Below are 12303 nucleotides of genomic sequence, written 5' to 3' on the forward strand. Positions count from 1 at the left end.
GTCTCCTCCTCACTGATTATCAACACAGTCACACCCTAAGGATGTGGGCTTAGCCCACTGCTCTACTCATTATACACCCATGACTGTGTGACCAGGCACAATTCCAATGCCGTCTACAAGTTTGCCAATCACATCACAGTTGTCGGCAGAATCACAAACGACAATGAGGAAGTGAACAGGAGGGAGATAGATCAGCTCGTTGAATGGTGTAACGACAACAGTCTTGACCTCCACGTTAGTAAAACCAAGGAGATGATTGTGGCCTTCAGGAGGAAATCAGGGGAACACGACCCAATCCTCATCGAGGGCTCAGTAGTGGCAAGGATCGAATTCCTGGGTGTCAACAACTCTGAGGATCTGTCCTGGAGCCTCCATATTGATGCAATCATAAAGAAGGTTCACCAGTGGCTATACTTTGTGAGGTGCCTGAGGAGATTTGGTATGTCACGTAGGACTCTCATAAACTTCTACAGGTTTACCATGGAGAGCATTCTGGCTGGTTCCATCACTGGCTGGTGCCAAATCTCAGGACAAGAATAAACTCTAGAGGGTTGTTAACTCAGCCTGCAAAATCACAGGCACCAGACTTCACTCCATCGAGGACATCAACATGAGGTGGTATCTTAAAAAAGCAGCCTCTATCCTCAAAGACCCTCACCTTCACTCTGCTACCATCAGGAAAAAGGTACAGGAGCCTAAAGACGGGCACTCAGCGGTACAAGGACAGCTTCTTCCCCGCTGCCATCAGATTCCTGAATAACCAATGAACCAAAGACACTGCCTTACTTTTCATGCACAATTAATTTTTTTATAGTAATCTTGTAAGATGGTTATAATATGAACATCTGCCCTGTGACGCTGTCACAAAACAACGAATATCATGACTTGTTCATGACAATAAATTCTGATTCTGATTTTGAAAAATATAGTGACTTAGCGATAGTGAAGGCAGTCCTTTTGTGGTGTTAGAGAAGGCCCTGATTATGGTCACAAGGGGAGGTTCAAGAGCCTGATAGCTGCTGGAAACAAACTGTCCTTGAACCTAGTTTTCCACTGAGGTTAGGAGAGTTAAAAACTAGAGGACATGGGTTAAATCCTGTAATAATCCATTAAAAATGTAACATACATGATAGATTCCAACCTTTGCTGACCATAAGCCAAAAGGTTGGCGTAGCAGTTTACAGTACTAGTGATCAAGGATCAAGGATCTTGTACTGTGACAGAATATATAGAAATATTTTTGGGAGATAAATTGGGAAAAGCTAGAGTAGGTTACATACAAACACTTTAAAACAGATCTTAGTTGAAATATGGAGAATTCATATCCAGAGTGACTTCACAGAAACTTTGGAAGAATGTCTATGGAGACTTCCCAAGTAGGTGTTAATTGGACTGATGTTGTGGAATGAATGGACCATTGTCTTAAAGCAACAGCAGAGACGTGATGGCTTTTCACAAGAGAGCTCAGAGAGAGGTCTCTGATGGGTTCTTGTTTACCTAAAAACAACAGATGAATCAGAAGATTGACTCCTGTTGTTTGATGCAGAAGGTCAGGTGGTTTTTCAAGCAGAGGGAGAAAGCAGACTCTGACTGAGGGTCAGAGAGCATGTGTGTGCGTGTGTGTGTGTGTGTGTGTGTGTGTGTGTGTGTGAGAGAGAGAGAGAGAGAGAGAGAGCTGTGACAAGCAGCAGAAGTTTGCTGGAACTGAAACAGAAGCTCCAGAGTGGAAAATGGCTAGACGACTGGTTGTCTAATGTTTCACTTGGAATAAGTGAAACAGAAAGGAACTCTGCGGTAACCTGAAAGAAAGAGGTTATCATCTGGAGAACCCTGATGGGGCAAGTTTCTTCAGCAAGACGCTGAGGTGACTGAGGGAAATACCTCAGTTGTGGATGTCCCGGAACAACACATCTCTCTCTGAAAATCAACAAGAACCTTCCTGAGCGGTAACCATTTACCTTTTAAGCACAAAGCCTGGTGAACTTTATACATGTTAAATTCTGTGCACAGTATAAGAATTGCCTGCATCCAGTGAACTTGGAAGAATGAGAAGTGAGATTGGACTGTGAACCAAATAACTTTTCTAAACTTACCATACATTACACACACGTCTGCTTAGAATTAGAAGGGGGTTAAGTTTGGCCAGTTAAGTTAATAGTGATAAGTTAAAGTGTGATTCTGCTTTCATGTTTAAAGATGATTAAAAGCAACTCTTGCTTTAGTAACTATTTGTCTTGATGAATATCTATTGCTGCTGGGTTTAGGGGTCCTTTGGGTTCATAACAGTATGTTCTCACCGTGTCTGTGAGGATTTTCCCTGAGGATTCCGGTTTCCTCCCACCCTTCAAAACATATCGGGGGGTGTAGGATAATTAGATGTAAATTGGGCGGCAGGGCTCGTGGACCCGTTACCATGCTGCGTGTCTAAAAAACAGTAAAAATTTCAAGGGAACATTAGGAGGAGAGAGTCGTGAGAGTGTGGAATGAGCTTCCAGCTAAAGCAGTGACATTTAAGAAGAGTTTTGACAGGTGCGTGGATGGGAGTTATGGAGGGATATGGTCTGGGTGCAGATCAACGGGACGAAGCAGAATAATACTTCAGCACAGACCAGAAGGCCTGTTTATGTGATTTAGTGTTCTATGTTTCTAGAAATGCTGGTCTTCTGGAGGCAGTAGTTAGAAGAGGTTATGACCGGATGATGGGGGCCCTTTATGATGTTAACTGCTTTCTACAGGCAGCACCTCACATAAGATGGGTTAACAGGTTAACAACAGAGGGTAACCTGCTATGCCAAAGGCCAGAAACATGGGGAGCTTTATTTCCCATGAATTGCTCCACTTTCCGCTCAGGCGGAATTTAAGGATCTGTCAACTGAGTCTACCACCTGTTCCACTCCAGGACTCCCGCTCCAATAGGCTTGAACTTTAAAATAGGACAAGCTGGTTCACCACCTGCCTTTACATTTATTCATTCCTCAACGCCTTGGTGCCCAAAATGAATCTAAATCAAATTCTTGGCAAGGCTCTTCTTTCCAGTTCTCTGGTGAAACATTGAGCTTTGCCGTTCACTTTCCAAGAATGTCAAGTCTTTCAGATACTGATCCAGATATCCAAAGGAGACAGTTCTGGGTAACATGCTTTGAGTGCGGTGACTTGGCCGCAGAGGGAGACCAATGCAAATCACCTATAACACTGGCTGAAAAGCAAAAGAACTGCTGATGCCAGGATGTTGCCCAGACTTCAGGAATTGAGTTACAGGGAAAGATTAAACAGGTTGTGGACTTTATTCCCTGGAGCGAGGAAGAATGAAGGAAGATTTGAGACAGAATAAATTAGGGTAGGCTTTTTCTACTGAGGGTGGGTGAGATACAAACCAGAAGACATGGGTTAAGAGTGAAAGGGGAAAAGTTTTGAGGGGGAACCTCTTCACACAGAAGGCGGTGGGAGAATGGAACAGGCTGGTAGCTGAGGTGGTGAATGAAGGCTCAATTTTAACATTTCAGAAGAATTTGGACAGGTATATGGATGGGAGAGGTATGGAGAGCTATGGACTGGGTGTAGGTCAGTGGGACGAGGCAAATAGAAAGGTTCAGCGCAGACCAGAAGGGCCGAAGGGGCCTGTTTCTGTGTTGCAGTGTTCTATAGTTCTAAGCTGGAAATCAAAATAAAAACTGATATTGGAAATCCTCAGCAGGTCATAAAGCATCTTTGGAGAGAGACAAAGAGTTCATTGTTCAGGTAAATAACATTTCAGGAAAAAAGGGGAGCACGGTTGGCGTAGCAATCAGTGCAACGCCTTTACAGCACCAGCGATCGAGACTGGGCTTCGAATCCTCGGAGACTCGGTTTCCTCCCATTGTTTGAAACGTACTTGGGGTGTATGTTAATTGGGTGTGAATTTGGCGACACGGACACGTGGGCCGAAATGTCCTGTGACTTTTCTGTATGTTTACATTTGTTTTAAATCTTAGAACATTGAATAGTACAACGCAGCAGCAGGCCTTTCAGCCCTCATTGTACTGAACATGATGCCAAATTAAACAAATTCCATCTGCCTATCCCTCCATCCTGTTCAAGTGTCTGCTATTTGTTGCCAAGGGCCGCCGTGGAGGCCAGGCCATTGGGTGTTTTTAAGGCAGAGATTAATAGGGTCATGATGGAATGGCGGGGCAGATTCATAGGGCTGAATAGCCTATTTCTGCTCCTATGCCTTATGGTGTTATGGCTGTTACGGAGTCCAGAGGACCCCAAAAACCAGCAGGAACAGATATGCACCACAACACAAAGGGTTACTTAAACAAAAGTAGTTTTTAATTATAATTAACAAGAAAACAGAATTAAACTTTAACTTATTACTATCAACTTACTTAACCTACTTAATTCCCCTTCTAATACGAAGCGCAGGTTTGTGTAATGTGTATACAAGCTTAGAAAAGTTCTTTGGATCACAGTCCAATCTCACTGGTTGCAGGCAATTCTGGTATTGTGCACAGAAGTTAGCATTAATAAAGTTCACCAGGCTTTGGTGCTTAACAGGCAAATGGTTACCACTCAGGAGGGTTCTTGTTGGTCTTCAGAGCAAGATTCCTTTTGTTCCAGGACATCCGCTCCTGATTCCTGTTTAATCAGTCTTGCTGGCGAAACGTACCCCCTTCAGAGTTCTCCAGATGATTCAGGTCACCTTTCAGACAGCCAGTCTTCTCCTTTGATCAGGCAGTCTTCCAAAGGTTTGCCAGCTTCGTCCTTCTGGAACTGATTTCTGTCTCCTTTCTCTCCGTATTGCACCCTCCCTCTCTGAGAGCAGAACTGTTCTGTCTGCCTGCAAAAATCACATCCTCTTCCAGGCAAGCTGTATGCTGCAATTTTGTTGCTCTTTTTGCAAAAAAAAAGCATTCTGCAAAAGTCCTGTGTTTTAAAATGTTTGTGTGCAACCTGCTCTAATAATCCTTCCCAAACCACCTCTAAATACTTGTTCTTATGGGTTGACTTGCCTGGGTAGGTGAGTCAACAAAGTATTGCACTGTATCTTGGTCAACGTGGCAATGAACAAGTCAATTTAACTCAGTGGCTGGATGATCAGTATCCAGACATCAAGACCAGTGACAAAGGGAAATAAAGGCTCAGTGAGGACACGGCTTGATTGGCCCTGTAACCTTTCAAGCATCTCTCTTTCCATCACCTTCTGCGGCAGCAGGTTCTTGGCACCAACTACTTTCTGTGTAAAAAAAAGAACACACCTTGTAAATACAGTGTATTACGTTCCATTTTGGACACAGTGCTGCAGGAAAGATGTCAAGTTGGAGAGGTTGGAGAAGAGATTTATGGGGATGCTGCCAGCTTTCAGGAGCTAAAGGGAGAGGTTGAGCCGGCTGGGGCTTTATTCCTTGGAGCGTAGGAGGATGAAGGGAGTGTAGCAGGATGAAGGGAGATCTCAGAGAGGTGGACAAAATCATAGGAGGAACAAATCATGTGAACGCAGAGAGTCTTTTGCCCAGACTCGGGAAATTGAGTAACCAGAAGGCACGAGTTTAAGGTGAGGGAGGAGAGATTGAACAGGAACCTGAGGGGTCACTTTGTGTATGGAACGGGCTGCCAGTGGAGGTGATCGAGGCAGGTAATATTTCCATGTTTAAGAACAAATTGGATGAATACATGGATAGGATGGGTTTAGATCAGTGGTTCTCAACCTTTCTCTTCCCACTCACATCCCACTTCAAGTAATCCCTCTGCCATCGGTGCTCTGTGATCAATAAGGGATCGCTTAAGGTGGGATGTGGGTGGGAAGGGAAGGTTGAGAATCACTGCTCCAGACCCAATTGTTACTGAAATATTTTGCTTGAGAAAAATTGTCAATGGCCCATTTCCTTTGGAGTTCTGAAACCGTGCACATAACGAGTCCATGAGGGACGATTAATACAGTGCTTTCCAAACTTTTTCTTCCCACTCACATCCCACCTTAAGCAATCCCTCACTAATCACGGAGCACCGATGACATAGGAATTACTTAAATTGGGATGTGAGTAGAAAGAAAAAGGTCGAAAACCACTGCCCAGCATCATTGGAAAGAACCATCCAGTTAGCATTCATAAGACCAATCAATTTGACCAACCACTGTGGCTAAGACCCAACACACCAACAGATTTGAAAGTAGCACTTCGGGACATTAAAGAGTTTTCAGAGGAAGTTCACAAGGATGATCCCGAGAAAGAAGGGGTTATCATATGAGGAGTGTCTGGCCTGAACTCCTTGGAATTTAGGAGAATGAGGAGGGATCTCATTGAAACATTTTGTATGTTGAAAGGCATGGACAGAGTAGATGTAGAAAGGTACTTTCCTATAGTGGAAGGGGGTCGATCAGATTTAGTTTTTAGGTTTTCTTTTCTTTTTATCAATTTTTATTTGGATTAATTTATGTTTCCACATAGTTATCATAGATTAATTCAATAATTTGTTTCTCATGTGGATAAAGGAACTGTCTAATGTAGTTCCACTCATTTTTTTTGTAAGCATATGAGATGACTTAGATGCTTTCCTTAAATTTTGTATGTAAGTTTATATGTTAAATTCAATAAAAGTATTTAAAAGAGAAAAGAAAAAAGGACAAAAAAAGGGAAGATGTTTAAAGGGAACATCGGTGGGGAACTTCTTCATACAGAGTGGTGGGTGTGTAGAATGAGCTGCCAGCTGAACTGGTGAATGCCGGCTCAATTTTGACATTTAGGAAAGATGTGGACATGGAAATGAGGGGTACGAAGGGTATGCTTTGATGCGACAAAGGACATCCTACGCCTCGTCCTTATTGTCTGGCTGCAGGTCAATGGGACAAGGCAGAATAATAATTCGGCACAGACTAGATGGGCCAAAGGGCCTGCTTCTGCGTGACAGTGCAGCCTCCGGCTGAGCCCCATTCCAGCCCCAGATAAATTCTTATAAGTCAGTCGCAGTCCTGGTTTAATCTATCATGGTGACGGAGGATTTCGAGTTTATCTCAAGCCTTTCAAAAGCAAAAAGGAAAGTTGAGCCATATCACATCTCAGAACCAAGAATATCTGGGTCGGGGATCAATAACATATGAGTACATCCTGAAAACCAGTGTGTTCTGCCGCAAATGGCAGGCACATGGAGGGTGCCTTACAAGATCGAAGACTCTATTTATGTACCGGTTATGTAGTCTGGGCTCTCATCAGTACAAGGGAGCCCTCTATCTGACCAACTGCTACTTGCAGATCTCTCAACTGAATTGGCTGCAGCAAAGGAGCTTCTAATCATTGAGAGGCAAGACTGTTGATTAACCAGAGACCCTTTGACATTTTCAATTTAGGATCTCTCAGCATTTGAGGCGGCCAACTAAGGTCGGTAATGTGAACAGGATCGGGCTGAGCCCTGAGGTGAGCCGGTACTCAGCATGGCGGTCCTTGACGCTCTGCCACCAATCTGGATAAACCATTATGTAAGATGTTCATTTACCGTGAGACCACAGGGAGAACGTGTACAGACTGCAACAGAGATGATGATCGAAACTCTCCAGTCCAAGAAGTATCCTGGCGAGTCTTTCCAACCTAATGACACCCTTTCGGTAGCTGGGTGGCCAAAACTGCACCAACTGTGGACTCACCCGTGTACAGTTGGAGCAGGAGGTACTGAACTGGAGTGGGGGAAATGGGACTGATTCGGATCAATGGGCCGAACAGCCTCTTGCTCTGCCAGAATGACTGAATGATTCTTCACAAACTTTTTTTAAACATTTTTTATTTTTCACACTATGAACCATATTAATCCAAATATATACAAACATTTCCCTCTTGAATATATAGTGTTATTTTCTCCCTTTTTCCCCCCTCCTTTCCCTCCCTCCTTCCTACCCCCCCCTCCCCACCCACTAAACATTCAACATATATGATACAATAAACCCATTAAACAATGTCTTCACACAATGAAAATAAACAAGAAAATCGTATCATCTACTTTTACACACTGGGTCAGTTCATTTCGTCTTCTCATTCTATCATTTTAGGGGGTGGAGGTCCGCGGTAGGCCCTCTCTGTTGTGTTCCATGTACGGTTCCCAAATTTGTTCAAATAATGTGACTTTATTTTTTTAATTATATTTTATTTTTTCCAATGGAATACATTTATTCATTTCCATGTACCATTGCTGTACTCTCAGGCTCTCTACCATTTTCCAAGTTGACATTATACATTTTTTTGCTTCAGCTGAGGCTACCATAATAAATCTTTTTTGCGCTTCATCCAGTTTGAGGCCTAATTCTTTGTTTCTTGTATTACTTAGAAGAAAGATCTCTGGATTTTTTGTTTTGTAACTTTTTGTGATTTTATTTAATACCTGGTTTAGATCTTCCCAAAACTTTTCCACTTTCTCACGTGCCCAAATTGCATGTACTGTTGTTCCCATTTCCTTCTTACAGTGAAAACATCTATCTGATACTGTTGGATCCCACTTATTTAACTTTTGGGGCACGATATATAACCTGTGTAACCAATTATACTGTGTCATATGTAACGTGTTTATTATATTCTTCATAGTTCCAGAACATAACTTTTCCCATGTTTCATTTTTTATCTTTATGTTTAAATCTTTTTCCCACATTTGTTTGGGTTTACAGCTTATTTGTCTGCCAATTCTCTTCTTTTTGTTGTATCTTCCCTTGTTGCTAGTTCCTTTTCTGTACTTACTATTTCCCTTTCCAGCTGTTCTATTTCCCGATTGTAGTCCATTTTCATCTTAGTTACATAATTTATTATCTGCCCTCTAACGAAGGCTTTCATTGCGTCCCATAATATAAATTTATCTTTCACTGATTCCGTATTTATTTCAAAGTACATTTTAATTTGGCGCTCAATTAATTCTCTAAAATCCTGCCTTTTAAGTAGCATGGAGTTTAATCTCCATCTATACGTTCTCGGTGGGATGTCCTCCAGCTCTATTGGTAATAACAGGGGTGAGTGGTCCGATAACAATCTAGCTTTATATTCTGTTTTTCTAACTCTCCCTTGGATATGGGCTGACAACAGGAACATGTCAATCCTTGAGTATGTTTTATGTCTACTCGAATAATATGAATATTCCTTCTCCCTTGGGTGTTGCCTCCTCCATATATCCAAAAGTTGCATTTCCTGCATTGATTTAACCATAAATTTGGCTACTTTGTTCTTTCTGCTAGTCTTTTGTCCAGTTTTATCCATCTTTGAATCCAAATTAAGGTTAAATTTTCCTCCTATCAATATATTCCCCTGCGTATCTACAATCTTCAAAAAAATATCTTGCATAAACTTTTGATCCTCTTCATTAGGTGCACATATATATTGGCCAAATTCCAGAATTCTGAATATATCTGACACTTTATCATTACATATCTCCCTGCTGGATCTATTATTTCCTCCTCTATTTTGATTGGTACATTTTTATTGATTAATATAGCTACTCCTCTGGCTTTTGAATTATATGACGCTGCTGTTACATGTCCTATCCAATCTCTCTTTAATTTCTTGTATTCCACTTCAGTTCGATGTGTTTCCTGCATGAATGCTATATCTATTTTTTTCTTTTTTCAGTAAATTTAACAGCCTTTTCCTTTTGATTTGGTTATGTATTCCGTTAATATTTATAGTCATATAGTTCAACATGGCCATTTCATATTCTGTTTACTCACCACCACCGTTCCCCTTTTCCCCATTTTCATTTCTCAGTTTTCTTTTTTTGAACGCACTGTATGACAACACTTCTAAAACATAAAAAATTTCCACCATTCCCACATCTATAATTCCCTTAACTCCCAGTGTTCCCCCCCCCCCCCGAGTCGCCCCTCGTCCCTTGCCGGTCAACCACAACTCCCCTCTCCATTCGGACTGCATACTCGTTCGCAAGTGTCAACTGATTTCGCAGTGACTGTGATTCTCTCCCACCCAACCCCCTCCAGAAAAGTCTTTATCTTCACATTACAACAAATCTCCCCATCTTTTCTTCTCTTTTTCTTCTTTTTTTAATCCCTCCTTTTTTTCTCCCCCCTTCTCCCTTACTTCCCTTTTCTTCTCTCCTTTAGTTCTTATTTATACATTATTTTTACATCTTTATATGTAGTTTGTCGTCATTCTTTGTTCTTGTTATATCTCTTCAACTCTCTTTCTGTCTTGCAGGCATTCTACAAATTCTCTTGCTTCCTCTGGATCCGAGAACAGTCTGTTTTGCTTCCCCGGGATAACTATTTTAAGCACCGCTGGATATCTTAACATAAATTTATAGCCTTTCTTCCATAGGATCGATTTTGCTGCGTTAAACTCCTTCCTCTTTATCAGGAGCTCAAAACTTATGTCTGGGTAGAAAAAAAATTTTGACCTTTGTATTCCAGTGGTTTTTTGTCTTCTCTAATTTTATTCATTGCCTTCTCCAATATATATTCTCTTGTTATGTATCTCAGGAATTCTACTAAAACGGATCTTGGTTTTTGTTGTGACTGTGGTTTCGGGGCTAATGTTCTGTGTGCCCTTTCTATTTCCATTCCTTCCTGCATTTCTGGCATTCCCAGGACATTTGGGATCCATTATTTTATAAATTCTTTCATATCTTTGCCTTCTTCGTCTTCCTTTAGGCCCATTATCTTTATATTGTTTCACCTACTATAGTTTTCCATTATATCCATCTTCTGAGCTAACAACTCTTGTGTTTCTTTAACTTTTTTGTCACTTTCTTCCAATTTTCTTTTTAAGTTGTTCACTTCCATTTCTACCCCTTTACACGTTCTTCTACATTTTCTAATCTTTTCCCTATTTCTGTCATGACCAGCTCTATTCTACTGTACTTTTCATGTCATTAAATTCTAGTGTCAACCAATCTTTTAATGTTTTCATTTGTTCTTGAAAACTTTTTTTATCTCTGTATTGTCCATTCATTTTACCTCCTATTCCTCTGTGCAGAGCTTCTTCTTCTTCTTCTTCTTCTTCTTCTTCTTCTTCTTCTTCTTCTTCTTCTTCTTCTTCTTCTGTGTCTGCTCTTGGGTTTGTGTCTTCCATTTCTCTTCCTTGTATCTGTGTCTCTTCAGACTTTCTTGTTGAGCTGCTTGTCTCAGTTTGTTGGGTTTGTTTTTCATGGTTTCTTGATGTTGCTCCTCTTCTTCTGGGCTGGTTATCTGTTGTGTCTGTTGCTTCCTTTTTTCTTTCTCACCCCTCCCATTCCCGTTGCTTTCTTTATCTTCCAGCTGGGAGCCCTGCTGTTGGGCATCTCTCAGCTGTTCGTGCTCTGGAGTTCACTCCACAGCTGATCCCCCCTCCCATCGGTGTTGTCTGTTTGGCTCAGTGAGCCATTTTTGCAGTCCCGCGGTCAGTAGGTCATGACCCTGCGGGGTCTCCACTAACCTCGGGGAGTGGGCTCCTCTTTCTATGGTGGGTCCCTGCTTTTTCGTGCAGGTAAGGCCTTCACCTTTCTCTTCCGGCGTCTTTCCTTCTTCTTTTCTTCCCATTGTTTTTGGTTTTTCTTTCTTACGTGCCATTTTCTCCACACCTTTATTTTTTATTTGTTGTGATTTGTGTGTCTGGGGCTTTGCTTTTTCTTCGCTTATTTTCTTCTTTTCTGGAGAGGGCTGGTATTCTCCTACCAGCCACTACTCCATCACATGACTCATTCTCCACAAACTTTGAAGCAGCAATTAGTGCAACTTGCCAGAGCCTTGGATGAGACACTGGCTTCCAACAGTAAGGGCAGTTACTTTTGCCAATACATTTAAATTTAATTTTAATCTTTTTAAAATTTTTTAAATTTAGACATACAGCAAAGTTACAGGCCCTATCATCCATAACTCCATGGTAGTTACATCCAATTGGCCTACAACCCCTAGTATGTTTCAAACAGTGGGAGGAGACCGGACCCCCCACCATAGAAAGAGGAGCCCACTCCCCGAGGTTAGTGGAGACCCCGCAGGGTCATGACCTACCCATGCAGATGTGGGAGAACGTACCAACTCCTTACAGACAGCACGGGATTAGAACCCCGGTCCCCATCGCTGGCATAGTAGCAGCGTTGTGCTAACCGCACCACCCCAGGTTCCAATTTTATCTCTTGTCCTGTCTGTGTGTAGTGTGAATATTCTCCGTCACTGCTTGTACAAGGCAAATCTTCCCTGAATTTCACCTGATGAGAAATATCAGCAAGGAAAATTCACCCAGCATTCCAGCCCGGGATATAAACTCAGCTCAGCCAGTGGTTTCCACAGAGAGAAAGACATTTTTCGATATAATTTAATTTAACCATATAACTGTTTACAGCGCGGAAACAGGCCATGCCGGCCCTTCA

This window comes from Narcine bancroftii, chromosome 7 (genome assembly GCF_036971445.1).
Source record: "Narcine bancroftii isolate sNarBan1 chromosome 7, sNarBan1.hap1, whole genome shotgun sequence".
In the NCBI taxonomy this organism is placed as follows: Eukaryota; Metazoa; Chordata; class Chondrichthyes; order Torpediniformes; family Narcinidae; genus Narcine; species Narcine bancroftii.